The sequence below is a fragment of the Gorilla gorilla genome, chromosome 12, assembly GCF_029281585.2.
Source record: "Gorilla gorilla gorilla isolate KB3781 chromosome 12, NHGRI_mGorGor1-v2.1_pri, whole genome shotgun sequence".
Lineage (NCBI taxonomy): Eukaryota > Metazoa > Chordata > Mammalia > Primates > Hominidae > Gorilla > Gorilla gorilla.
Window position 1 is genome coordinate 126,909,448 of NC_073236.2, and position 26,256 is coordinate 126,935,703.

Below are 26,256 nucleotides of genomic sequence, written 5' to 3' on the forward strand. Positions count from 1 at the left end.
TTAAAGTATTAGTGTGAGTGTGATCAATATTCTTCCCAACTAGAGATTCCCAGAGTTTAACTAGAGTCAAATCTAAAGATCACAGATTTTTTTTGTAAAAATCTTAGCTTTTCCTTCCAATGAATTCACATGGTTTTTGCCTCATGAATTTCCAATACTTCATCCCCCATCCCAGCAGGCAGTAAAGTCCAACCTTTTCATTCAGGGTTAAGGTTGCCCTGAGCCCTCCTGAACTTTCTAGCCCTGCCTCTTGTATCCTGCACACCCAGCCAGATGTGTGGGGGGCACCCTGAGCTAACTGACCTCCATGCTCTTTTATGCCAATTCCCTCCACCGTAAATGAGCTTCTTCACTTTCGATCATCAAAATGTGAAGACTTGCAAAAAGTCACTGCCAAGCCATTTCTGATTTTTCTTCTATGCCCAATGCTGCTTGGTCCACAGTTAGTTAACTTTCACAGGCACGTTTCTGTAACATTCCCGCTGTACTTCCCACATGAGAAATGCTGTCCTCCGGTTTGTGTTCAACTTACTGGGTGTAAAGCCCGTCTGCATACAAGCTCCTTGCGACTGTGTGACTCCCTGTCTCCACGGCCAGCGCCTAACACTGCTTCAACCCTGAAGTGTTGTACAACTTTTTTTGGTGTGAACTAAAATCACCAATAAAAATGATATTGAAATGATTGAGCTTGTTCAACTAGTCAGAGAACAGCTGGGTCCATTTGGTTTTACATTGGCCAGAATTAGTCTCAGCTGCTGTGTGAATGATTATTTTTAAATGTAAATATACGGGATTCTGGAGCTTCATTCTGTCCTGGTTCTTATGACAGAATAGTCTCTTTATTCTGCTCCCATTCCCTGAACTACATACAGCTTTAATGCATTGATAAATCCTTTGCAGGGTGTTTTTGTCTGTCGCTGGTAGCCTTGGAGTTACAGGAAAAATTCTAGGAATAATCACCAGGTGGCGCCAGAGCCACATTACAAAGCGCCTCTGAGGTCTCCTCCCAAAAACGGGGTGTGTTTGTCCTCCAGCACTAGGTGGGTTTGCTTCCTGCCTAGATTTTCCATCCAGGATAGTCCTGGAAATGATCTTGATGCTGTCTGTTCCTCGTTACAGCAGACCTGCTCAACTTCAGCAGCTAGAAGGAGGATTGTCTTTCACCAGCTGCAGGAGCCTGTTCCCACTACAGTGAGATAATAATTTCGTTTTTTCAAGCCAAGAAGTATTTATTGAAAGCCAGCTATGTGTTTTGTTTTATTATCTCTTGATTTAAAATCTAGCATTTTGCTGCTGTAAGGGAACTTAGAGTTCTTCTATCTATCACTATCTCCAGTTCTATTTAATAGGGAGAGACACTGAGGCTTAGAGAGGAAAGGTTACCCGGCTAATACTATTCACAGAGTTTGTAGCAGCAACTGTATTTAAGACCAGACTTCCCAGCTACAAACCACCTCCTTCACGCTCAATGGTGCTCCAAGGCCGCTGGACTATAAGCATCTCGAACACACAGATGTGGTCCCATTCTTCAAGTCTTGACATAGCAAAATGCCTTTTTAGATTCTCTAAGAGATGTGCAATTGATTGATGAGTAAACTGACTTTATTTTTTAAATTCTGATTTAAAAGGGTAAGTATTTGACACAGAAATGCAAAGATTTTCTTTTCTTTAGGAATATTATGAATTTTTAATTCAACCCAGTATTTTCGATAAAATTTAACAAAATGAAACTTCCAAGAATTGAATAACAATCTCTTGGAAGTCAAATTTAAGTGCTCATTTGTGTCTTTAGCAAGTCATGGGTATGCGGCATATCAGAAATGTTCGTAGGAGGTTTAATTCTTACAACACTGAAATTGTTTTTAATGACATGCTAAAGCATAGTTACTGTGAAGACTCACTCATGTTTTCACAAGCTATGTAGGAAGTGCCTTTTACATGGCAGGCACTGTTCCAGCTCTGGGGGTTCAGCAGAGAACAGAAAAGATAGAGGCCCCAGAATTCACAAACTTATATGCTGATAGCAGCAGACCTACAATAAACCAAAAAAATAAATAAATAAAATAAAATACCATAGTATGCGGGAAAGTGATCGGGGCTGTGGAGGAGGAACAGAGGCAGGAAGGAGGACAGGAAGCACTTAAGGGAAAAGGCTGCACGGCTATAAAGGATATGTGCAGGAAGAAACGGCCAGTGCAAAGAACTGGAGACAGGAATATGCCTGATGTATTGGAGAAGGGCAAGGAAGCCAGTGTTTCTGGAAGGGCGTGAGCAAGAAAGAAAATGCCAGCAGTAAAGAGGAGGCCCGAGACTATGATAGCAGTTTTTTGTTTTGGTTTGGTTTTTGTGTTGTTGGGTTTTTTCTTGTTTGTTTTGTGTGTGTGTGTGTGTGTGTGTGGTTGTTGTTATTGTTTGTTTGGTTTGGTTTGGTTTTGCATAGCCAAAGAAGAGAGACACTGACTTTAGTCTCTGCAACAGGTTCAACTCTTATGAAATAATACATGGTTTTCCTTTCGCCAATGTAGAAAATACATAAAATGTCCAGGCTGCTAATTGAGCTTCAGGACTTGGTAACAGGGGAAAACTGTCATCTCAGAACAAGTAAGGATTGATTAATATCAAAATAATTTCCATCTCAGACTGGAAATTCTACCTATCTATTGGAGCTGACAAGCAAGATTGATCACCTAAACTAAGTTAATCATAACAAATGAAAATGTTGAGGCACCTATAATTAATTACTACCCAAATGAGATTCCCATCTTTGCTAGAGATAACCCCTGAATATATCAGGTCATCCATCTTTCAGTTCTTCTATTAGAGTCATAATTTCATTTTCCTGCTGGTTCCACTCAGAACCCACCACGTGACTATACAGGCAATGTGTGTGTTTTTCCCTTCGGTTTTTAATATAATTATATGCAACAAATATGCAACTAAAGAAAATGTTGAGTTCTAGGAAAATGAACGTCATTCTCTATTTAAAAACTGGTGAAATGGACATTCTCTATTTAAAAACTGGTGAAATGACTTTGAAATTCCTGATTTCTTTTGCACTTTATCTTTCTGATCTTTCTCCCAAACACTGTGAATTGGATGTTTTTGTTATCATTATTATTATTCATACCTTACATGTGAGATATGGTTGTCAAAGTGTTTAAAAACTTCTCAGTCCTCTTCACCCCCATCGAACTGCAATTTGTTTTTAACTTGCTTAATGTCTGTGTCCAGCTTGGTCTCATTCACTATTTTAAACCCAGAAATAAGTTCTGTGCTAGTCATAGAATGGCAAAATAAATGTTTGTTGGATTGAACTGACTTGATCGCCATGGAAATCAATTATGGGGAGACCTGCACTAGCACCCCAGCTTTACCACTGACTTTGTGTCCCTAAGCAACTTCTCTGGTTCTGTTTCCACATGTGTATGACGGAAATTTCAACCTTGTTGTACCTAACTTCATTTTCTTAAGTGCTGGCCTTCATAACAATACAGCAGAATAAGAATCATTGCTGCCATTTTTACAGATGAAATATAGAGTTGTCTGGGGCATATATTATAATAACTAGAGGTTCTGCAGTTTAAATTCCTCCACATGCCTTTGTATTTATTCACACAAGTAGAATCAAATTGCGATTTCCAATATTCTTGAACAAATTGTTGCACCTTGCTTAGAAAAAAAATCTGTACTTAGATGCTACCTCCCTGAACCCAACCCTTTCTGGACATGTTATTGATTCATTAAGGACTTGGATTGCATAGACACTCAACATTTAATTGCATTGCTATCAAACATGTATCTAACAAAATAATATATAAGGTTGTTTAGGTTTCTAACTGTGTAATTATACTGTTCTATGTATGTAGAGTTTATAAAACCGTTCACATGTTACAGTAGCTGTGTTCATCAAAGCCCTGGAATTGGCAGCTCCTTTCCATATATGGGAACTAGATCAAGTCCTTCTGCTGCCTTCCTCATACATTTCTTAAGAGCTTTAAATTATCAATGTTTGCAGTTTATAGCACAATAGCAATAAGAAGTAAGTGCTTATCAAATGTCAGTGTAGTTTTCAATATCATCATGTTTGTCATCAATGTATTTTTTCTTCCTAAGAGCCTGGTGGAGTCTTCGGAGCACATGTGACTGTCCTACTTGTATAGAGAAGAGAAACTGAGGCTCAGAAGAGACGCCTGGCTGAGTTTAACAGGACTGCAACAAGAATTTTGCCTTTCTACTTTCTGGTACAGTGGTCTTTCCTTTGCCATCATGCCTCAGCATATCCATGTTAGTAAATTCTCCCAGTTGGGGAAAAGCTTGGCAGCAATGAAAGTTAATGTGATGAATCATTTAGATGGACAGATTGGAAAAATGTTGTTCCTTTTGCATGTGATGTTCTTGCCAGAAATCAAGTAGGTGGAGTTTTTGAAGCGTAATCAGTTAGATAAGTATGGTGGTTTTAAATAATCAAGCGTGGAGCCATACCGGTTATGTTTAATTTATAACAAAATCAGACAATTCAGGCATGATGTTGAACTCATTGCGCTTGGCTCACTACTACATTTCTCTCACCAAAAGCAATGACTATAAAGAGTTACAAATACCATGACCTTATATCATAAAGCATAAATTATTCCAGGAAGTTTTCCATTTAAGTCACCTTCTCAAAATCTTAGGAGAAAACTACCAATATTCAGTTCAAACCCCAGAGGCTTAAGGAAAAATATTAATGTTGAAATAGCAAGTAAGTGGTAGTATCCTCGCTATATGCACAATTGCATCTGCTCGGGGGTTAGTCTTTCTTTAGCTCCTGTCTACAACTCACACCAGTCTCCGTAAAAGAAATGAGGTCTCACTGATACCATCTAGCTTAATGAGATAAAAATCCTGGTGATCTCTGCAAGAAAATAAAACTAAGATAAACTAGTATCTGCTACTGATAAATATTTAACAGATGTGGTCCAAATCCCTCTGCCAGCTGGAGGAAGGAAAAAAGTTCTATTTTACAGCTTGGATATAATTATTGGCCACATTTCTCCAAGCAAAGACAGTGACATTGGCTCACTCCCCAGGAGAACTTTCTTCTGATCTTGGCACTAGGATTTGCTTTTCTTTAACAGATTGCAGCAATGTACCCTTCACTTGACCCAGTTTATTCATTCAAAAGATACCTGGAGCCAAAACCATGTATGAGAAATAGCAAAGGAAGAGGCAGGCACAAGCTGTGTTTATATACCCACCAAAGGACTACAGCAAAACACATATATTCTAGTCAGCACTGAGTGCACCTATCTGTGTCAACAGTAGACCAGCTTGGTCTGGCAGATGACCATATGACCCAGCTGATTCACTCCGGAGTTAGAGGAACTTTTCCCAGACCCTGAAAGTCACCTTTTTAGACAACTTCGCAAACAGCCATCCTTGTTCACGGTATCATGCCCCTTGTCACTGCTAAACAGACCGTTTGCAAAGAATTTTCCTAAACATCACCACTGAGGCTCCTTCCAGCAATGACTCTGGTCCATCATTGGGATTGCTGAGCAGCTGTTTCATAACATGAACAAGGATGTTTTAACCATGTTTCCTGACCTGGCCATTTGGATCCCAAGGATGTTTTGGTCCAAGAATAAATTCCAGAGCTTAGGTAGGTTACATACCACAACTATATTCATTTCCTACTTCTATTCTTTCCCTGTGCAATCCTTTTCCTAGCACTGTAACTGAAAGAATTTTTCTAAAACATTAATGTGATCATACTATGTCTCTGCTGAAAAGCCATCAATCACTATCTACCTATTACTGACAAAAACATGACATTCTGATCCCACCTGATCTGCTCTTTCTCATCAACAACTCTTCTCCTTATGTAATTTCTCACCTGGTGACCAACCACACCCTGCATGTGCTATACATTCATTTATGCTTTTTCACCTGCTCAAGGCCCCCAGAATTATTTTCAAGTATTATTTTTCCCAACACAAAGCATCAGTCGATACCTGTAGTAAGTCTGAAGCATCTCAGAAGCATTTATTGACAACCCAGTCTTCTACTCTCCTCTGCCTCTAAACACACAGCACATACATTTTGTCCCAAACATTTGTAGGCCATCATTGTCTTTTGCCTGGCATTTCTTTACTAATTAATATATATTTTTATTCATGTGTGTATATTTATCTCACCAATATTTGGGAGCAGAGCCTATGTGTTATTTTAGTTATACAGGTTGTTGGGTGATATGGCTGTGAACCTGATATGCTATAGATTATAAGGGGAGGTGGAACCTGTCACACTTCCTCTTCCTCCATCACTGGTTGTCTGTCTCAAAGTTCACCGAAGAAGACAGGAAAACTTGTCAGATGGGGAAGAATGTGTCAAGAGCATGCACACAGATTTACTCTTCAGCTAGAAGCTCCAATTCCTAGATGATCTGAATCCAACTCAGAGTGCTTGCACCTGTTTCCTGCCACACAGCTAGAGCTGGTGAGTCTGATTTAAGTAATTCTACGGGAAGACAAGGCTTACATAAGAATAAGTAGTCGAGTAGACAGATATTTCCTACATGGAATCTGCCTTGTTCAGGAACAAGTTTAATCAGTTACTGACTTATAGTAAGAATGTGAATGTGATAATTTTATTAAAAGTTTTTATAAATAATTTCATTGTAATTTAAGCATCGATGAAAATGTGTTGTATATGGTCATGTACTTGCTTTGTTTTCTTTTTGTTTATTCTATCGACTTTTACGAAGCACTTACACTGTGCATGAAGACACATGGGATAGAACACTATCCCTGCTGTTGAGGAATCCCCTGTAACCATTTCAGTGACAGAACAGCTGAAGCTCAGTATGGTCAAGCGACTGGCCACTGGCCAGACCTGATTGTCATGGACTTCAGTTAAGGTCCTGTGATTCCCATCACAGTCTCTTTCCACTCCTTATGCTGTTTCATGGCCCATGTTCAGGGAGGGACTCTGCTCTGCCTGGATTTCTGAAATCTTGTACGGAAGGCTGGTGAGCTTAGAATAAAGATGCAACATGAGGAGGCGTACCTGTTTCCCATATGACTTCCAGGAGGCCAGGAGAGCAGTCTTCCCGAGTCAGGCAGGAGCACTGTGCCTAAAGCAGCTTCCTGGGCAGAGCAGTGACATTCCTGGTCTCAGAGAATATCTGAACCCCATCGCCCCCACCAGTTTACCTTTCAAAATGCTTCTTTCCACTGGCACGCAGTGCTCAGTAAGACCTCACAGTTTCCCTGGGCTGTGGTCCAATTTGATTACCTCCTTTTTCCATGCTTGGAAGCTGCTATGCAATAATCTTTTTAACCTCTGCAAAGCCAGGACAAATGTGACAGCAAAAGCAATGTTAGTACTTGAGGACATTTTCTCCTTTTAGATTTTGAGGATTTATTTCATGTTTATAAAAAAAGCAGAAAACTCTGTCACTTTCTGTTGGTGTTATCCTGGTCATCTCAGAGCTCTCATTAACTCTTTTCCTACCCCCGGCAGAAACTAGAGAATTCTGAGGAAAACACACTTTCACTTCATGGAAATATCTCAGCCACTCTTTCCAGCGTTGCTTTTCCTTCCATCCTAACCATCTTGTTTTGATCTTAAATATCTTCAGAATCTGACTTTTGAAATTTATTTTTATATCTCTTTCCAGCCACTTTTGATTAATCTCTCGATAGGGTAAGCAACATGATTTTCTTTTCTTTTCTTTTCTTTTTTAAAAAAGCTCCAGCTCTGGCTTCTGGCTGGAGTGCAGTGGTGAGATCTCCACTTCCCAGGTTCAGGCGATTCTCTCGCCTCAGCCTCCTGAGTAGCTGGGATTACAGGCACCTGCCGCCGTGCCCGGCTAATTTTTTTTTTTTTTTTTTGTATTTTTAGTAAAGACAGGGTTTTACTATGTTGGGGCCAGGTTGGCCTCCAACTCCTGATCTCGTGATCTGCCCGCCTCGGCCTCCCAAAGTGCTGTGATTAAAGGTGTGAACCACTTCACCCAGCCAATTTTAATTTTTAAAAATTCTTGTAATAGTTTTAAAACACCCTGAGTCCTGCAGTCTTCAGCCTTTGCATGAATTTCCTCACCACCGTGACAGGCAAGGCCCCAAAGCTTCCCAGCTGAATTTCATCCAGTATGTTTCTTTCTAAGAGGAGAGATTAGACAGGCACAGAGGAGAATAATGAGCTGTGTCAGACTAAAAGACTTCCTGAAAAGTTCTAATTATTTTTCTTCAATAGACTAAGCATTTTAGTTTGTTTTTTGACAAATGTGGTAGAGGTCGCCTAGGTGTCCCACAAACATGTTTCCTCTTGTTCCAAAAGCCACTACCAGATATTTCCCAGCCTCCCTTGAAATTACATATGACCACATGTAACTTATTTAACCAATGAAAATGTAGATAAAAGTAATGTGGACAACCTGTAGGCCTGCGTTATAAAAGCTTTCTACAAACAGACCCCTAGTCTCTCTCCTTTGCCCATAGGCTGATTCATGGGACTTTATTATACTGGGGAATGGTAGAAAACATAAATAATAGATACCTAGGTAGGTCTTTAGTTTACTATTAGAAAGCCATCACTTATTGGACTTTAGGTGGCTGAAAAATAAACTGATCATGTTAAGCTACTGAGGTTTGGGGGTTTATTTGTTTCAGCAGCATATTGTTACCCTCAACTGTTATACAGATAGACACCTTGGCCTTGGCTTAGTGATTGGTTTGTGGGTGGCAATTGTGTGTGTGTGTGTGTGTGTATATATATATATATATATCTGCAGTCTTCTGGCCAAACATATATATACACGTATATATTTATTTATATGTTTAAAGGCTGCCTCAGATATATATATATGTATGTGTATAGATATGTATGTATGTATGTGTATAGATATATATGTATGTATGTGTGTACACACACACACACACACACACACACACACATATATATATTAGGCAAGAACACTGGAAATATTTGTTTTGCCATGACAAACATTGGTAAGTAATTGCTTTAATTTAGACTACTTGATTTCTGTAACTCCCAGGGAAAGTAGTTGGAAAAAGTCACGGTGACTGACTGTCAAATTCTATTGACTTTATTTGGCACAGTATTACAAAAAAAGGGGAGTTCAGGCAAGTATTGCCTGACTTTTAAGTAGATATCCAAGACAACTGGAAAAAATCCAAAGGTCCAGAGTCCTACAGCATTGAAAATGCAGGCTGCTACCAGACTCCAAATAGCAACACATAAGATTGAAAGAGATTTTTAGTGACTGGAGTCCAGTAAGTCTTTGCAGTTGAACTAAATAACTCCAATCGGAGGCAGCCTTTAATGCACACAATGGCCTTCCCAACTCTCATTTCAGATAGCATTGAGGTGGCCAGCATTAAGTTTGGAAGAAGAATAGGAAGAGGTCGAAAAGCAAAGAAATGAGAGTTATGTCTAACAAAGGACTTTGTGTTTATAAGGACATAGAATTGCCTTGAAGAAAATCTGGAACAGAGGTTGATATAGTTTGAATATTTGTCCCCATCCAAATCTTAAGCTGAATTATAATCCCCAGTGCTGGAGGTGGGGCCTGGTGGGAGGCATTTGGATCATGGGAATGGATATATAACATGTATATCATATATAGTACATTGAATATTTGTTCAGTAGTCATTTTTATTTGTTTTTGTTTCATTTTGACAGAGCATGGGGAACTGGTGACACTAATATTTCCAAAGAAACCAGTCTCAGCTAAATTTGGGGGAATCATGTACAAAAGGAAATTGAGAATCAACATTATGTGGGAAATAAATTTGCCATCAGTAAAAGAGAGAAATAATTATAATCAGAAATAAGCTGTTATTGGAATAACACATGTAGAACAACTTCTTATCACTGTTTTCAAGGAGTAAAGGAAGCTGCCTTTTCCTTGGTTATACAAAGTCAAGGAAACACACACACATGCACACACACATGCACACAAACACACACGCACATTCTGGTGACCAATATGCCTTCTTGTTGGAAGTCTTCAGAATTTAGATCACGAATGTTGCCCACTTGTAAAAACTCTAGAGTATCATATGGCAGTGGCTTAGTACTTGGAATTTTCCATTAGTTAGTTACTGTCTAAGCATTATCTGAGTTGTGTGAAATAGTTTGTCTACAATTAACTCTTTAGTCATTCCTGAAATGTACACTGGTATAATATTCATGTCGTTGAAATTAGAAAGACCACTACAATGATGACAATGACTATTACAATGAATATAATGACAACTGAGATCACTTCAACTATAACTACAACTATTATTATTACAATTACTAATGCTAGTATAATATTGATAATAATGATAAGGTTTATGTTATTAATAATGATAACAACAGTCAGGTATTGTGCTGTTCCCTGCACATCCATTAACTTATGTATTCCTCACAAAGCCTTTGTAAACAATATTATGACTTTTGTTGTAAGGAAGAATATAAACTCCATAAAAATAGAGACCTTACTATTGGTGTATCTCTAGTGTCTAGATAGTAATTGATTTAAAATATTTCCTCAATGAATATTTTTTTTCATTTCTTGCTGGAAAATTATTATTATTATTATTATTATTATTATTATTATTATTGAGATGGAGTCTTGCTCTGTCGCCAGGCTGGAGTGCGGTGGCACGATCTCAGCTCACTGCAACCTCCACTTCCTGAGTTCAAGTGATTCTCCTGCCTCAGTCTCCCCAGTAGCTGGGACTACAGTTGCGTGCCACCACCCCCGGCTAATTTTTGTATTTTTAGTAGAGATGGGGGGTTTCACCATGTTGGCCAGGATGGTCTCGATCTCTTGACCACGTGATCCGCCCACTTCGGCCTCCCAAGGAAAACTAAATTTTCTTAATAATAAAATAAGTTGGGAAGAGGAAAAAGAAGATGGGCTAAAAAGAGGCAGAGGAGGATTAGCAAGAAGAAGTAGGGAAGGAAAAAGAGTAGAAGGAGGAAGAAATAGGCTAATATTTGAGCTTTTGGCATTTCCCATGTAACGTGCCAAGACTCACACATTCTCTCATTTTATCCTCACAACTACCAGATGTGGTACGGATGTTTTATGAACTCCATTTTCATACTTAAAAAAATGGTTCTTAAAGACTTTGACTAAATTGCTGAAGATCACACAGCTTTGAATGTTCTTTTTCTGATTTAGCTTCCTGGGCACAAAGATTAAAAGCGCTCTTTGGTTATAGTAACAACTTCTGATCTTCTAGAGAAGTTATTTTGGTTAAATTTCCTCTGAATTTCCCTTTCTACAACTTGCTTATTTCCAATTTTCATATGCCTTAATAATTTAAGTTGTTTTATATATTTCTTGGAAAAATCAAGACTATTATAAATAAATAAATTCATAAAAATAAATCAATTAATAATCTCAGACCAAATATTATAAACAAATAAAATAATAATAAAAGAATCCAATAATAATCTGCAGATTCTACATTAAAAGTAAAGCAAATGTAGAAGGTGAGTTTTACTTCCTTGATTTTTTTCTGAATATGTATCTTCAGGGACTTATTTCTCAGTAAGCTTAAGTATAAAACCCAGAATTTCAAGCTCCCTTACAAAGAAAATGCTGATAATTTCCAGGGAAGCCCAGCCATCCTCTGAATCCACCTGACTGCCCAGACACCATCCAGCCTTCTGCTGAAGTACTTCTTTCCCACATGTGTTTATGAACCTGTATTTCTCTCAGCTCTGAGGTACACCCTGAGACTCACATGTGTTCTACTTAATTCTACTACATGGCAAGAGGTCAACATTATTATTGGTTCTTTCCTCTCTAAGTCTTAAAACAACCACACTTCAATCTAGGCTAGAGTTTTAGGCTGCATTCTATTTTGAGACACACACTGTCAATAAAAGCTTTTAAGAGTAACTGGTAATTATGTATCACATATAGTTGTGAAATTTAATTTGTTGGAACAAAATACCTAATTGTCTGTTTTTATAATATTTCCCTTTATGTAATATAATTGTTATAATTACATTTCTACTATACACATACAATGATTTTAATTACACAAAAAAGTCGTATCTTTTCATAATAAATATAACTAAACATTCAGTGTAGAAGTATATGATGAAATATATTTTATAAATCAGAGACCATAAGATCTTTATGTGTTAATGTTTTATGATTCCTGAAAGCCTAAAACAGTTGAGCTAATATAGATCTACAATAAGTGATTTGCAATGCATTTGTATAGAACAAAACCTTTTTGCTCTTTAAAGTCATTTCACTTTTAAGTCTTTGGACACCACAGCAGTTTGCCTGATGAAGAATAATAAGCAGTCATATAAACTAAAAAGGTCAATTCTGCACCTACAATTTCCTTAGTATGTTTAGGACAATTAAGATACATAGTCTCTTTGCTGTGTATGCATGTATGTGACTTTGTCATTGTTTTGCTGTTATACTTATCAATTTCTCTCATCAAATATTTACATGGCCCAAATCTGACCTGGCTTGTAGGCTCACATTATCATGCTGGTGTTAGGAATTGGGTCTCCCTCTACATTTTGTTATGACATCTGTATCCCAGTCATACTGTTATGTCTACCATTTCACCAATAAGCCTGAACTACCTCAGTGTCTTTGTTAAAAGTTTATTTCTTTTTATTCCCAAGGATCAATTTAAATATTGTGCCTCCCAGTGAGCTTTCTTGGATATTTCTAATCATGAACAACCCATCTACTTCCAATAACTCTATGACAATATGTTTATGTGTATCTACTTATCACATTCTCTTCACTAACCTGTTCGTGTAATAAATTCTAACTAAGATAGTGGAAAAAAGGGTATATACCTTTTTTTTTCCAGAAGAGGTGACTAGCACAGATTTGGGAGGCCAAAGAAAGCATAAAGAATAATTTATGTTCAAACTAACAAAGGAAGAATGAGAAGAAATTAGTTGGGTATCGAAGGCATGGGCAAGATAGCACCCAAGCAAATGGGATAGCCTTAGGAAGACACAGAGGCATGAAAATGTTACGTAGCTGACTATGTGAATCCTCCATCAATATCCCCTAAGTCCTTATAATTGCCACAGCCTGAAACACTTTTTCAAGCATCTAAGCCTGTATCTTTCTGCCTGGAGACTATCTCTGGTTGCTGGAATCTGTTCCGCCTGTGTGCAAATGGCTGGAAATACCAAGAAACTAATCCCCCTCCCAGGATTTAGTGTATGGATATCCTGGCTCTCTTGCCTCTGAGACTGGACAACTCAAATGCATGTGTTCTACACTGGACCCCAGAGCTCCACAGTTAGGTTAAGCTTTCAAAACCAACAGCGGTAACATGTTCACTAATCCATCCATTACTGACTGCTTTCCATCTTTGTCTCATTTTCCTATTACCTCACTGGTGATTTCTGACATCAACTCCCTATTAAAATGTATGTGTGATGGTATGAATGTTTTTGTCCCCCAAAATTTATATACTGAAACCTCAAACCCCAAGATCATGGTATTAGAAGGTGAAGATTTGGGCAAATAATCAGTCCCCTTAAGTGAGATTAATGCCCTTATAAAAGAGGCTTCAGATAGCTCGCTTGTCCATTCTATCTACCATGTGAGGACACAGTGAGAAGTTGCTGTTTTTTTTTACCATAAAATGGGCCATCACCAGACAACAAATCTGCTGGTGTATTGATGTTGGACTTCCCAGCTCCCAGAACTGTGACAAGTAAAGTTCTGTTGGTTATAAGCTAAACAGTTCATGGTAATTTGTTTTAAGACACCGGATGGACCAAGACAACATGTAAGTAAATCATTGTCTCAAGGTCTGCTTTTGGATAAACTCGAACTGAGACACCATGCCGTAACTGATGAACTGAAAGAAGTTCAGATTGGTTGAAACATGGAAAAAATGGAATAAAAATGAGGAGCATGCATATAGAAAGGTAACAACCAGTGTGTGCAAGAGCTCTGAATAGAGTACATGTTATATAATTGATCTGAAAGGCATTTGGATACCAATGTTTTACTAAAAAAGAGGGGTACAGTTAAACAGTACATTTGTGTTTAGAAAAAGCATTATTCTGGCCACAAGAAAAAAATCAGTTTGTGTGGGGACAGCAGGGACAAAACTGAAGGAATGGTGATAACCCTGGAGGTTTTAAAAGTGACCAAGGTTCAAATTAATAATAATAGCCTGAACTTTAATAGTGGAAAAGTGAATGGGGGAAATGAGGTGTTTTGATAGAGATTTAGTTAACATACATTCAAATGACACTGATAAAACTGAGTGACTTGATCAAATGTAAAGAGCAAGAAATAGACATCTACTCTGCTTACAGCATGGTGACTATAGCTAACAATATCGTATTGTACACTTGAAATTTCCTATGTGGGTAAATCCTAAGTGTTCTCATCACCAAAATGTAACTGTGTGAGATTCTGGTTATGCTAATTAGCTTGATTGTGGTGATTATTTCACGACGTGTACATATATCAAAACATCACATTGTACACCTTAAATAGGTACACTTTTTATTTGTCAATTATACCTCAACAAAGTTAAGGAAAATTAAAACAAGAAAGAGGGTTAAATCAAATAAAATTTATTGGGAGCTGGTTTGGGGAACTGGATGGAAGGTGATGGCATTTTTTGAAGTATGAAACAAAAGAGGAGAAGCAGGTCACTCAAAACTTTAGCCAAAATGAAGAAAATATTTTGTTTGAGACAATGAATATGAGGTCCTAATTGAACTTATAAATAGATAGATTAGAAATAAATAGACATATATAGCCATACCTCAAAATTGTGGTGATATAAAGTGATGATTGCAATCAAGCAAGTCACAGAAATTTCTGTTTTGGTTTCCCCATATATATAGAATTTATGCTTATGCTATACTGTACTCTTCTGTGTGCAATAGCATTATGTCTGAAAATAATTCACATATCTTAATTTAAAAATACTTTATTGCTAAAAATGCCTGCAATCATCTGAGCTTTCAGACAGTGGTAGTCTTGTTGCTGGTGGAGGGTCTTGCCTTGATGTTAATGGCTGCTGACTTTTTAGGATGATGGTTGTTGAAGGTCAGGGCGGCTGTGGCAAATGCTTAAAATAAAACAGTGAAGTTTGCTGCATCAATTGACTCTTCTTTTCATGAAAGATTTCTATGTAATATGCAGTTTTGTCTAACGGCATTGTATCCATGGTAAAATTTCTTTCAAAAGTAGAATAAAGCCTCTCTAAACCTGCCATTGCTGGACCTACTAAGTTTATGTAATAGTATAAATCCTTTCTTGTCATTTCATAATTTTCACAGCATCTTCACCAGGAGTAGATTTTACCTCAAGAAACCACTTTCTTTGCTCATCTATAAAAAGAAACTCCTTCATCTATTTATGTTTCCTCAGGAAATTGCAGCAGTTCAGTGAAATCTTCAGGCTCCACTTCAAATTCTAGTTTTCTTGCTATTTATACATCTGCAGTGACTTCCTCCAGTGCAAACTTGAACACCTCAAAGTCGTCCATGAGGTTTGAAATAAACTTCTCCCGAACTCCTGTTAATATTGATATTTTGACCCCCGTCATCCCCGTTAATCACAAATGTTCCTAATGGCTTCTAGAATGGTGAATCCTTTCCAGAAGGTTTTCAATTTACTTTTCCCATATTCTTTACAGAAAACACTATCTATTGGAGCTAAAGCACTATGAATGTATTTCCTAAATAATAAGACTTGAAAGTTGAAATGTCTTGTTAATCTATGGGCTACAGAATGGATGTTGTGTTAACAGGCATGAAAACAATATTCGTCTCCTTATCCATCTCCATCAGAGTTCTTGGGTGACTGGGTGCTTTGTAAATGAGCAGGAATATTTTTGAAATTTTTTTAGTAATAGGTCTCAACAGTGGTCTTAAAATATTGAGCAAATCATGTTGTAAACAAACGTGCTGTCATCCAGACTTTGTTGTTCTATTTATAGAGCACAGGCGGAAGAGAGTTAGCATAATTCTTAAGGGCGATAGAAATTTTTGTATGGTAAATGAGCACTGCCTTCAACTTAAAGTCATCAGCTACATTAGCTACTAACAAGAGAGTCAGCCTGTCCTTTGGGACTCTGAAGCCAGGCACTGACATTTCCTCTCTGGCTATGAAAGTCCTAGATGGCATATTTATACAACAGAAGGCTGTTTCGTCTACACCGACAATCTGTTGTTTAGTGTAGCCACCTTCATCAATGATCTTAGCTAGATCTTCTGGATAACTTGCTGCAGCTTCTACATTAGCACTTGCTACTTCACCTTGCACTCTTATGTTATGAAGATGATTTCTTTCCTTAAACATCATGAACCAACTTCTGCTAGCTTCCAACCTGTCTTCTGCAGCTGCTTCACCTCTCTCAGCCTTCATGGAATTGAAAATAATTAAGGTCTTGCTGTGGATTAGGCTTTGACTTAATGGAATGTTGTGGCTGCTTTGATATTCCATCCAGACCACTAAAACGTTTGTCCTATCAGCAATAAGGCAACAGCCTTTTTGGCTTTCTTTTCATTTGTGTAGGTAACACTTTTATTTTCCTTCAAAAACTTTTCCTATGCATTCACAACTTGGCTAATGGTTTGGCACAAGAGGCCTAGCTTTTGACTTATTTCAGCATTTAACATGCCTACCTCACCAAGCTTAATCATTTCTAGCTTTTGATTTAAAGTGAGAGATTTTTGGCTCTTCCTTTCACTTAAACATTTAAAGGCCATTGCAGGGTTACTAATTGGCCTAATATCAATATTGTTGTGTCTCAGGGAATAGGGAGGCCAGAGGAGAGGGAGAGAGATGGGAAACAGCTGGTCAATGGAGCAGTCAGAACACATACAATGTTTATTAATTATATTTGATATCTTATATGGACATGCTTCCTGGTGCCCAAAAACAATTATAATAGTAATATCAAAGATCATTTATTACAGATCACAGGAGATATTAATAATAATAAAGTCTGAAATATTGAGGGAATTATCCAAATGTACAAAGAGGACATACAGTGAGCACATGCTCTTTGAAAAATGATTCCAATAGACTTACTCAACACAGGGTTGCCGCAAACCTTAAATCTGTAAAACACACAATATCTGTGAATTGCAATAAGGTGGAGTGAAATGAAATAACACATACCTGTATTTAATAAGATTTATGAGTCACAAGTCCAGCAATATAATGTGAGCTGGAGCTCTAGATTTAAGAATTATTTATTTACATGTTAATAGAAGCCATGAGAATTATGATTTCATTCGATGTGATTCTGCTGAACAGTTCTCCTTTGAGTATTTCTGCCCCCTAGAGGATTAAAAAATAATAATAAATGGAGTGTTTTCTGAATTTTTTTTTAATTCCCCTTGTCACAGTGATGAGAAGACATTTGTATCCTCTAACCAAAAGCAAGTGTGACATTGCAACAAAGGGAAGAGAAACAAAAAACCAGGCTCATGAGTATTATAAAGTTCCAGTTAGGAGGGAAAAGTTCAACATGGTAACTATAGTTAATTTATTGTATACTTGAGAACTGCTGAGAGTAGATTTTAAGTGTTCTCAACACACAAAAATGATAAGTATGGGAGATAATGCAAGTATACCAAGTTAATCAGGTTGAATTAGACATTCTACAATGTATACATATTTCAAAACATCATGTTATGCACCATAAATATATTCAATAATTTTTATTTGTCAATTAAAAAAAATCATGGCCACATACAGTGGTTTGTGCCTATAATCCTGCACTTTGGGAGGCCAAGGCAAGAGGATCACTTGAGGCCAGGAGTTTGAGAGCAGCCTGGGCAACATAGTGAGACCTCATCTCTACAAAAAAATAAACACATTAGCAGAACATGGTGACATGTGCTTATATTCCTAGCTACTGACAAGGCTGAGGAAGTAGACTGTCTTGAGCCCAAGTCTAAGGCTGCAGTGAGCAATGAACACAGCCCTGCACTCCAGCCTAGATAACAGAGAGAGACCTTGTCTCTAAATAATAATAATAATAATTTTTAAGTAAAATAATGTTAGTTTATAAACTGTATCTATTTCTGTAATAAATCATCAGTGTGGTTATTAGTTTTATTCCTAAAGTTTACTTAAAAAAAAGCAAAATTCTGGCCGGGCGTGGTGGCTCATGCCTGTAATCCCAACACTTTGAGAGGCCAAGGCGGGCTGATCACGAGGTCAGGAGATCAAGACCATCCTGGCTAACACGGGGAAACCCCGTCTCTACTAAGAATACAAAAAAAATTAGCCGGGCGTGGTGATGGGCGCCTGTAGTCCCAGCTACTCGGGAGGCTGAGGCAGGAGAATGGCGTGAACCTGGGAGGCGGAGCTTGCAGTGAGCTGAGATCGCGCCACTGAACCTGGGTGACAGAGCGAGACTCCGTCTTAAAAAAAAAGCAAAATTCTGTATTATTTTAAGGAGTTAGGAATAACAATCTTACTTATTTTTATTTATGCAGTACTAAAGATTATTATTGAAAAAGTAATTATTAAAATTCTGATTCTGATTATTTTCTTGAAATACATTTTCCTGAAACAATGCGAAAAGGAGAGCTTTTGGATTTCACTTAGTGAACAAAGGTCAAATATCAAAGATATCCTGCTAGGCAGTAATGTAAGTGAAATATGTATTTATAAGTATATAGCCTAGGACCTAATTCATTTTTTAGATATAAATACAAAATGTGTTTTGTAAAATTATAATACACATTCTATTCTTCAGAAACTAAACTATGTGTATTAGAAAAAATTTTTATTTAGTTGTCGCTGGATACTCATGAAGTTATTGACCATTTTGGAGTATCATATCACTCACGGAGATGCTGCTTATGACATTTAAGTTACCAACGTAATATACCTTCATCAATTTGAATTTTTAGCTCTTACAGCACAAATATGAGAGAGATTTGAAATTTCTTTTGATGGACTTAGAAGGCACAATGATAAGGAATATACATAAAAAAATACTATAAAGATTTTCTTTTGTATCTGAATTTCCATTTGTGTTCAACTTGATTATGATACTCCCCATGAGGGTTTTATTCATGACTTCTCTGCAGCCTCGTGTATTATATTTTCTTTTTTCCAAGCCATTGTTATCATCTTCTGCCTATTAAAGGATATTGTCTCCAAGTCTTTTCAAGTACTGGAAACTGAATTTTGGGATAAAAAATGTGTTGTCTGTGATACTTTATTACTTTATTCCATGCCATATAATAGGGAATTACTCCAGCACTGAGTATCAGATTTCTTCCTTTTATCTTATTAGACTATCTGTAATTTATATTGGTATGTTATTTCTACTGAAATTAAAGATAATTCCTTTTTTTAATATCATAGACAAATTAGTGAGGTTTGTATTTATTTAACATTGCTTTAAATCTAGTATCCAGCTATAGACTTAATTTCTTATTTCCTACACTACTTGATCACAATGTCTTCTCCTCATCTTAATTTTCTTAAATTTAAATATTTGCATTTTTGCCACATAAACTCTTTAAACTCCTTAATCCATTTTTCATGTGTCACCATTTTTATTTCAAAATCTTAACTGGTAAAACTATATCTCTCTTGACTTTCAATGACTATTTCGTAAAAAGAAAGTCAGTTTCAAACAGTCTATTTTTAAACAGGCATTAACAGATGTAATTCGTCCTTAGTGGTGTAGATAGCTTGTAAAATTTTATTTTCTTGGTAATTTTCAGAAGGCCATACCTACCCGTTTGAATCTTTAGTTTTTCAGGAGACTTGTTTTTGTCTGAGCAAGTGATTAAGGACAACCCTAAAATAGAGCAAATAAAAATATTATCACAATGGAATTGATTTTTATTGGTCACTGTTCAAAGAGATAATTGTATTCTGTTGGATTAAATCTCATATTCCAAATGTCATTTCCTATCAAAGCTAATTTCTCTGCTCTCTTTAGGGCACTGTGGACACTGGGCATTTCCACTGTAAATAAAGGAACAGCATGATTTCAGGGAGTCTTTCTGGTATAAAGCCTTTTCCTTTTTTTCAAGAGTCAGAGAAATAAAAGGTAACCCTTATCCCATGAAGAAGAGCAGCCACACTTAAGATGACACAAATGACAAAGTATCATCTAAAGTTAAATTATCTGTTTGCTTATGAATTTTTCTGTTTCTGTTAATGATAGGGTTAGACTTTGTGTCCCCACCCAAATCTCATTTTGAATTACAATCTTCACAGTCCCCATAATTCCTACATGTCAAGGGAGAGACCAGGTGGAGTAATTGAATCATGGGAGTGATTTCCCCCTTGCTGTTCTCGTGATATTTCTTCTCATGATATCTGATGGTTCTGTAAGGGGCTCTTTCCTCTTCGCTCGGCACTTCTTCCTGCCGCCTTGTGAAGAAGGTGCCTTTCTTCCACTTCACCTTCCACCGTGATTGTAAGTTTCCTTAGGCCTCCTCAGTCATGCTGAAATGTGAGTCAACTAAACCTCTTTCCTTTATAAATTACCCAGTCTTGGGAAGTTCTTTATAGCAGTGTGAAAATGAACTAATACAGTTACCCTCACTGTACTTTAATCTATACATGGACAGGAAATGAGTTTTGTTTCCTGTTGTATTCTCAGCACCTAGAATTGTGTCTGGTACATAACAGGAATCCAATAAACATGTGGTTGAATGAAAAATTATTTACCAGATTAATTAGATAACATTAATGGTATTGTGTGTGCCTTCTAACCTTTACAAGTTGAGAGAGTGTAAAAAACATGCAAACCAAAAACCTAAAGAAATGGCAGGAGCAGTAACTAATTTGAAGACTTACCTTTCCTTATATCTGATACTAACTAGCTGTATAGTATGATATAAATGGTTTCTCCTTAAGAATTGGTTTTTCCGTATAAAATAAAAGGATTAGAATCAATCAATATTTTAAAATATGTGAATACATAATTCCTTGAGTATTTAGTGAAATGTATGAACTATTTGTTCAGAGGGAAAGCACATCATACGCACAAAAATATGCAATGATTTTCAGGGGTCCTATGACCCCAGGTTATAAAAACAATATTTCCTTGAGCTTTAATATTTTAATAAATCTAGGATGCAAAAATTATCATCATGTTCCCCCGCAATTCTTAGAGCTGTGAAAGACAGAATAGGCATAGGAACTCATGTGGAAATTTGCCAAAAGTCAAACAGACTCATTCTAAAAAAAATCAATTCTTTCCACTATGCCGTGCTTCTATTACATGCACTTCCACGAACACTGGATCTATATGGTATGATTAGCATGTCAGAGCAAAAACAGAATCTATCATGGCAATAGTATTTGCCTGTATATTCTTTTTCTTATTTGTATTTTTTAATTATGCGCAAAATATAGAAACACTGTGTTAGTTACCTAGTGGAGAAATTACTCCCAAGTTCAGTGGCTTAAAAAATAAACATTATCGCATAGACTCTGCAAGTCAGAAATCCGGAAATGGTTTAGCTAGGTCCTCTGCTTTGGGTTCCTTTACAAGGCTGCAGTCAAGGACTCAGCCAGGCCTACAGTCATCTCAAGGTTCACTTGGGGTAGGACCTGCTTCCAAGCTCACCCCGTGGCTGTTAGCAGGATTTGGTTCCTTCAGGACTATAAGTCTGAGGGCCTCAGTTCCCTGCTGGCTATTGGACAGAAGCTTCCCTCAGTTCCTTGTCATGTCATCCTCCCTATCACAACCAGCAAATGGGAGAAGCGAGGGAGGACACCAGAAAACCACGATCTTTTATAACCTAACCATAAAAGTGACACTTCATCACTTTGCCATTAAAAGCAAGTTATCCTCTTCATCATGTTCAGTGCACACTCAAGAGTGTAAACAGTAGAAAGTTGGAATTATTGAAAACTATCTCTGAAGCTGCCCACCACAAGTATACTTGCATTACATTGATGTTTTTTAATTCAAATTTTGTAATTACTCTCAAGAAAACCTTGATTGATGAATGCATGTGGTATTTCAGAGAATGTGTTCATTTATTCCTTCAAAACCATTTAGTATTTGCCACACCTTGTGCCAGATACTCAGAAGAAACTGGGTATCTCACTCTTTGCCGTCACGCAGCTCAGTTTCTATATCAGGAAACAAATGTTTAACAAGCCCATGAACAATGCTGTAATGAGGGACATCTGTGTGATCAGAACCTTTCCATGTCAATGTATCCTCTTTGTGGTAACTTCGAAGTATGTGACTTGCTATTACCCCGGCATTAATTACATTTTTATGCTTAAAATTTGTTTTATTTGTTCAACCAAACTACAGTCAGTGAAATGTATGGACTATTTCTTCTGAGAAAAAAACACATTTTATGCACAAAAATATACAGTGATCTTCAGGGGTCCTATGACCCCAGGTTATAAAAACAATATGTCCTTGAGCCTTAATATTTTAATAAATTTAGGAATTTAATAAATACATTTAATACATCTACTCCATTATAGTAAAATGGAAAAAGGAACACGAGAACAAATTAGTAAAATTATAACACTGTGATACAAGTCTGGCACACACACACACACACACACACACACACACACAAGGAATGGTCACATCCTTTCTCGAGATCAATAAGGAAAGGTTTTCATAGGGAAGGTGGAGTCAGGTTTGATTCTTGAAAGTTAATATCCCAGCTGTATGGCTGGATGTCTGTGTTTGGTGGTACCATTTAGCAAGGCAAGGAAGACATTAAAAGAAGCAGATTTGGATGTAGTATGAAGTATTATCTTAATATTGCGTTGGTCAGGGTTTAATTGAAGAAAAAAAAGGATCCACACTAGTTAAAACAAAACATGATTTAATAAAGGTAATTAGGTTCTTGCAAAATTCCTAGAAGAAGCTGGCTCTAAGCTGAGGTACATGAGGACAACTTTAGAAGGGAGAAAGACAAATGTCCTTTCCTGTGTATCTCTAGAAATGCCACGCTACCAAATTTGCACTATTTTCACATCTGTGATGGTCGTTTTAAAGAAGTCTGGGAAATACAGTCCTTGGTTCCTTTGATTCTGCTAAAAGGGAATTGAAATATAGGAGCCATTCTCAGCATTAGTCTCTCTCCTCTCTCTTTCTCTCTGTCTTTTTCATTTGTGTCAATTTGAGAAGTATAAGTACAGTTTTGTGGCATAGATATATTACATAATCATGAAGTCTGGGCTTTAGTGTAACCATTAGCCAAATAATGTGTACTGTACCCATTAAGTAATTCTTCACATTTTAATTTTGAATATGTAGTTTGCAGTGCCTGTGGGACTCCCTTGTGGAGATGCCCCACAAGCATTTGAAATGCAGGTCTAAATTCCAGAGACAACAGAGGAGTAAGGCATCTGTGGGCTGCTGAAACTCTAAAAATATATTTCACCCGGAAAGAGGGTGAGAAGAAAGAATAAAGGCTCCTAATACCTATTTGGCTACTATATGTTCATTTTAGAAAAAAGCCAAAAACATTAGAAACTCAAAGTTGCCAAGTACCAATTAGAAATCTGTTTCACCTTTTATGTGATATTTGAATTTGATTGTCAACTTCTGGGCTTAACTGATGAGTGATTACATTGTACTAAATAGATCCTCAATGTACCTAGCCCATTGCAGACAGCTCTGTGTGATACTTCTGTTAGGTGGAGTCGAAATCATCCTCCTCATAACTTTCACTCTCTTTTTTATTCCTGCACTTTGGAGTTTTTCAGAATATGTTTGCGTCAATTTCCTTCAAAGGTCTACCAGAAATTGAAGGGAGTTCATAAGTCTCCGATTTGGATCACAAGCCTTTAGTTCCTTTGAATGCTTGGCAAAAATGTTTGTGAAGAGACAGAGATCTTGGAGGAATCTATTTCCGGTTGCTCTGTGGGTTTCCAGTGCTTTGAAGAGCAGTATGAAGCCTGACCACTGCCACTCTTTCTTCCCCACCTCCACCTCCCCGTACCCTCCCAGGGCATCTACCTCCCTCCAAGGTGGCGGCCCAGGTGCCACCTCTGCTCGCCTCAGTGGGTCAGTCATGCCACAGACTGGTCTGTACATTTTCTTCCATGACCTTTCAGAAAAAATCTTGCCATTTTCTCGCCTCATTTGTCTCTCCTGAAGTGTGTCCTTCCCTGGACAACATCAGAGGGCTTAGAGAAAATCTGATGCCTATAAGTGAGTGGCCGCGGGGCCAGAGATGAATGAAAATACAAAGAAATAGATCTCAGGACCCCATGTTAAGGATACGATTTTTGGTTTTCAAAATATGGCTAGGAAGTTTCAAGCAAACCTAAGTACCTGGTGCTAACAGTAGGCACAGCAAGAAAAGGCAGCTATAAAGGTCTAGAAAGCAGAGTGATATTAGGCCACATTTCATTAAAAGGAATTGTTTTGCAAAGGCAATTCTGTAGCATGGTAAAACCAACTATATTTTTAATCTACCATGCCCTGAAGGTACTATGCTAGATCCTTCACTTACGGGTTTTGATTAATACTTAACAGGAGAATAGTCATTATTTTCCCTTTAATGTAAACAAGAAAACTAAAACTCACATAAGTTAAGTAACATGTTGTAATAGTCTGTTCACACATTGCTATAAAGATACTACCTGAGACTGGGTAATTTATAAAGAAAGTAGATGTAATTGACTCACAGTTCAACATGGCTGGGGAGGCCTCAGGAAACTTACAATCATAGTGGAAGGTGAAGGGGAAGCAGGCACCTTCTTCACAAGGTGACAGAAGAGAAAGAGAGAGCAGGGGAAACTGCCACTTTTAAAACCATCAGACCTCCTGAGAACTCCCTCATTATCACGAGAACAACATGGGGAAAACCGACCCCATAATCCAGTCACCTCCCACCAGGTCTCACCCTCAATGTGTGGGGATTACAAATTGATGTGAGATTTAGATGGGAACACAGAGCCAAACCATATCACAGTTACCTGTATTAACTAATTACTTAATTCTGACAGTGTTCTGGATGACATAGCATGCTGAGAGGCAAGGTGAGGTGCTAGGCTCAGATCCTTTTTGGTCTGTTCTATTGCTCAGTGGATTAATATGACCAGGGTTAAGATCCAACATAAATTCTTAGGATGCTTTCATTTTACTTTATTTTCTTCAGGTCAGAAAATAGGTTTAGCTTTTCCCTGTCCTTGCATCTATAAACCTCTACCCAAAATGTAGAGATTGTAATAAGTGCCAGGTGATTAACTTGTTAAGACAATTAGGGTATTGTTTAGGAAATGTGGGTTGCATTCTCAATTCTTTGGAGATTGGCTACCTGCTTATTGATTTAAAGACTATTATCATTTCAAGAGATCTAGAGTCCAGTGACCTTGACCCAGTTCCTGTTAGCAATTTTTAATTTGCAGATGAAAAACCTGAGACCCAGAATGATGAAATGATGAGGTGCTTTGTCAAAGTCATTGAACAGATTAGTAAAAGAAAATAGGCCAGAATTTGGAACTATGGAAACTCATATCCAAACTTATCCCTCCACTTGAACTAGAGACTTTTGTTCCTTTCTGAGAAATGGGGTTAAAACATTACCCATAGGTAAACATTTGGTCACATGGCCAGCAGCTGGTTTACACTGACTATTAAGCAGTGATCTCTGCTCTCTCTTAGAAACTTGAATTCCTAAAAGGGGGTTGCAGGACTTACTCATTTTCCTGTATCATATTCTTCCATCATCTTTTTCCTGAATGGGATATTAGACCACTTGGAAAATTTTTACAAATGCATATTGTATCCATGTGTGCAATACAAGCCCTGCTTCAAATATGTATGTACATTGGCAACCTCTTCTGTTCCTTTCAGGAAGTTGAAAACAGATGTTTCAATTAAACTAGTAACTGTGCTTCTGTATTTGTGTCTGGAATTCAAAAAACTTCCATCCAGTGGATTAAAGTCACATTCATACAATTTACCTGATGAAGTGGGAGAATAACATATTTGATATATTCAGAAATATTTTGTCATTGGAAGGTATTTTTCATTTACCTAAAAAGGTATTTGAAAAGATATGTATGAACCAAGGACTGAAATTCCACTTTGCCCAATTATTATACTTTAACAAATATCTCCTGCTCTAAATCATTAGGACTGCTATGGACTGGATATTTGTGTCTTCTCTCCAGAAATTCATATGTTGAAACCCTCATCACAATGTGAGGATATTAGGAAGTGGGGTCTTTGGAGATAATTAGTGCATGAAACTGAAATCATCATGAATGGGATTAGTGCTCTTATAAGAAGATGCTAG

The 26,256-nt window shown here is 37.3% G+C and overlaps 1 long non-coding RNA gene across 1 annotated transcript in view; it reads left to right on the forward strand.

The window, feature by feature from the left end:
• The first annotated feature begins 1,068 nt into the window (after window positions 1–1,068).
• The window catches only part of LOC109025663 (uncharacterized), a 226,554-nt gene continuing 201,366 nt past the window's right edge, over window positions 1,069–26,256 (forward strand). The window contains exons 1-3 of the long non-coding RNA XR_008677186.2: window positions 1,069–1,191; window positions 4,114–5,641; window positions 6,324–6,477. This is a non-coding gene — a long non-coding RNA (uncharacterized lncRNA). The remainder of the gene's footprint in view (window positions 1,192–4,113; window positions 5,642–6,323; window positions 6,478–26,256) is intronic.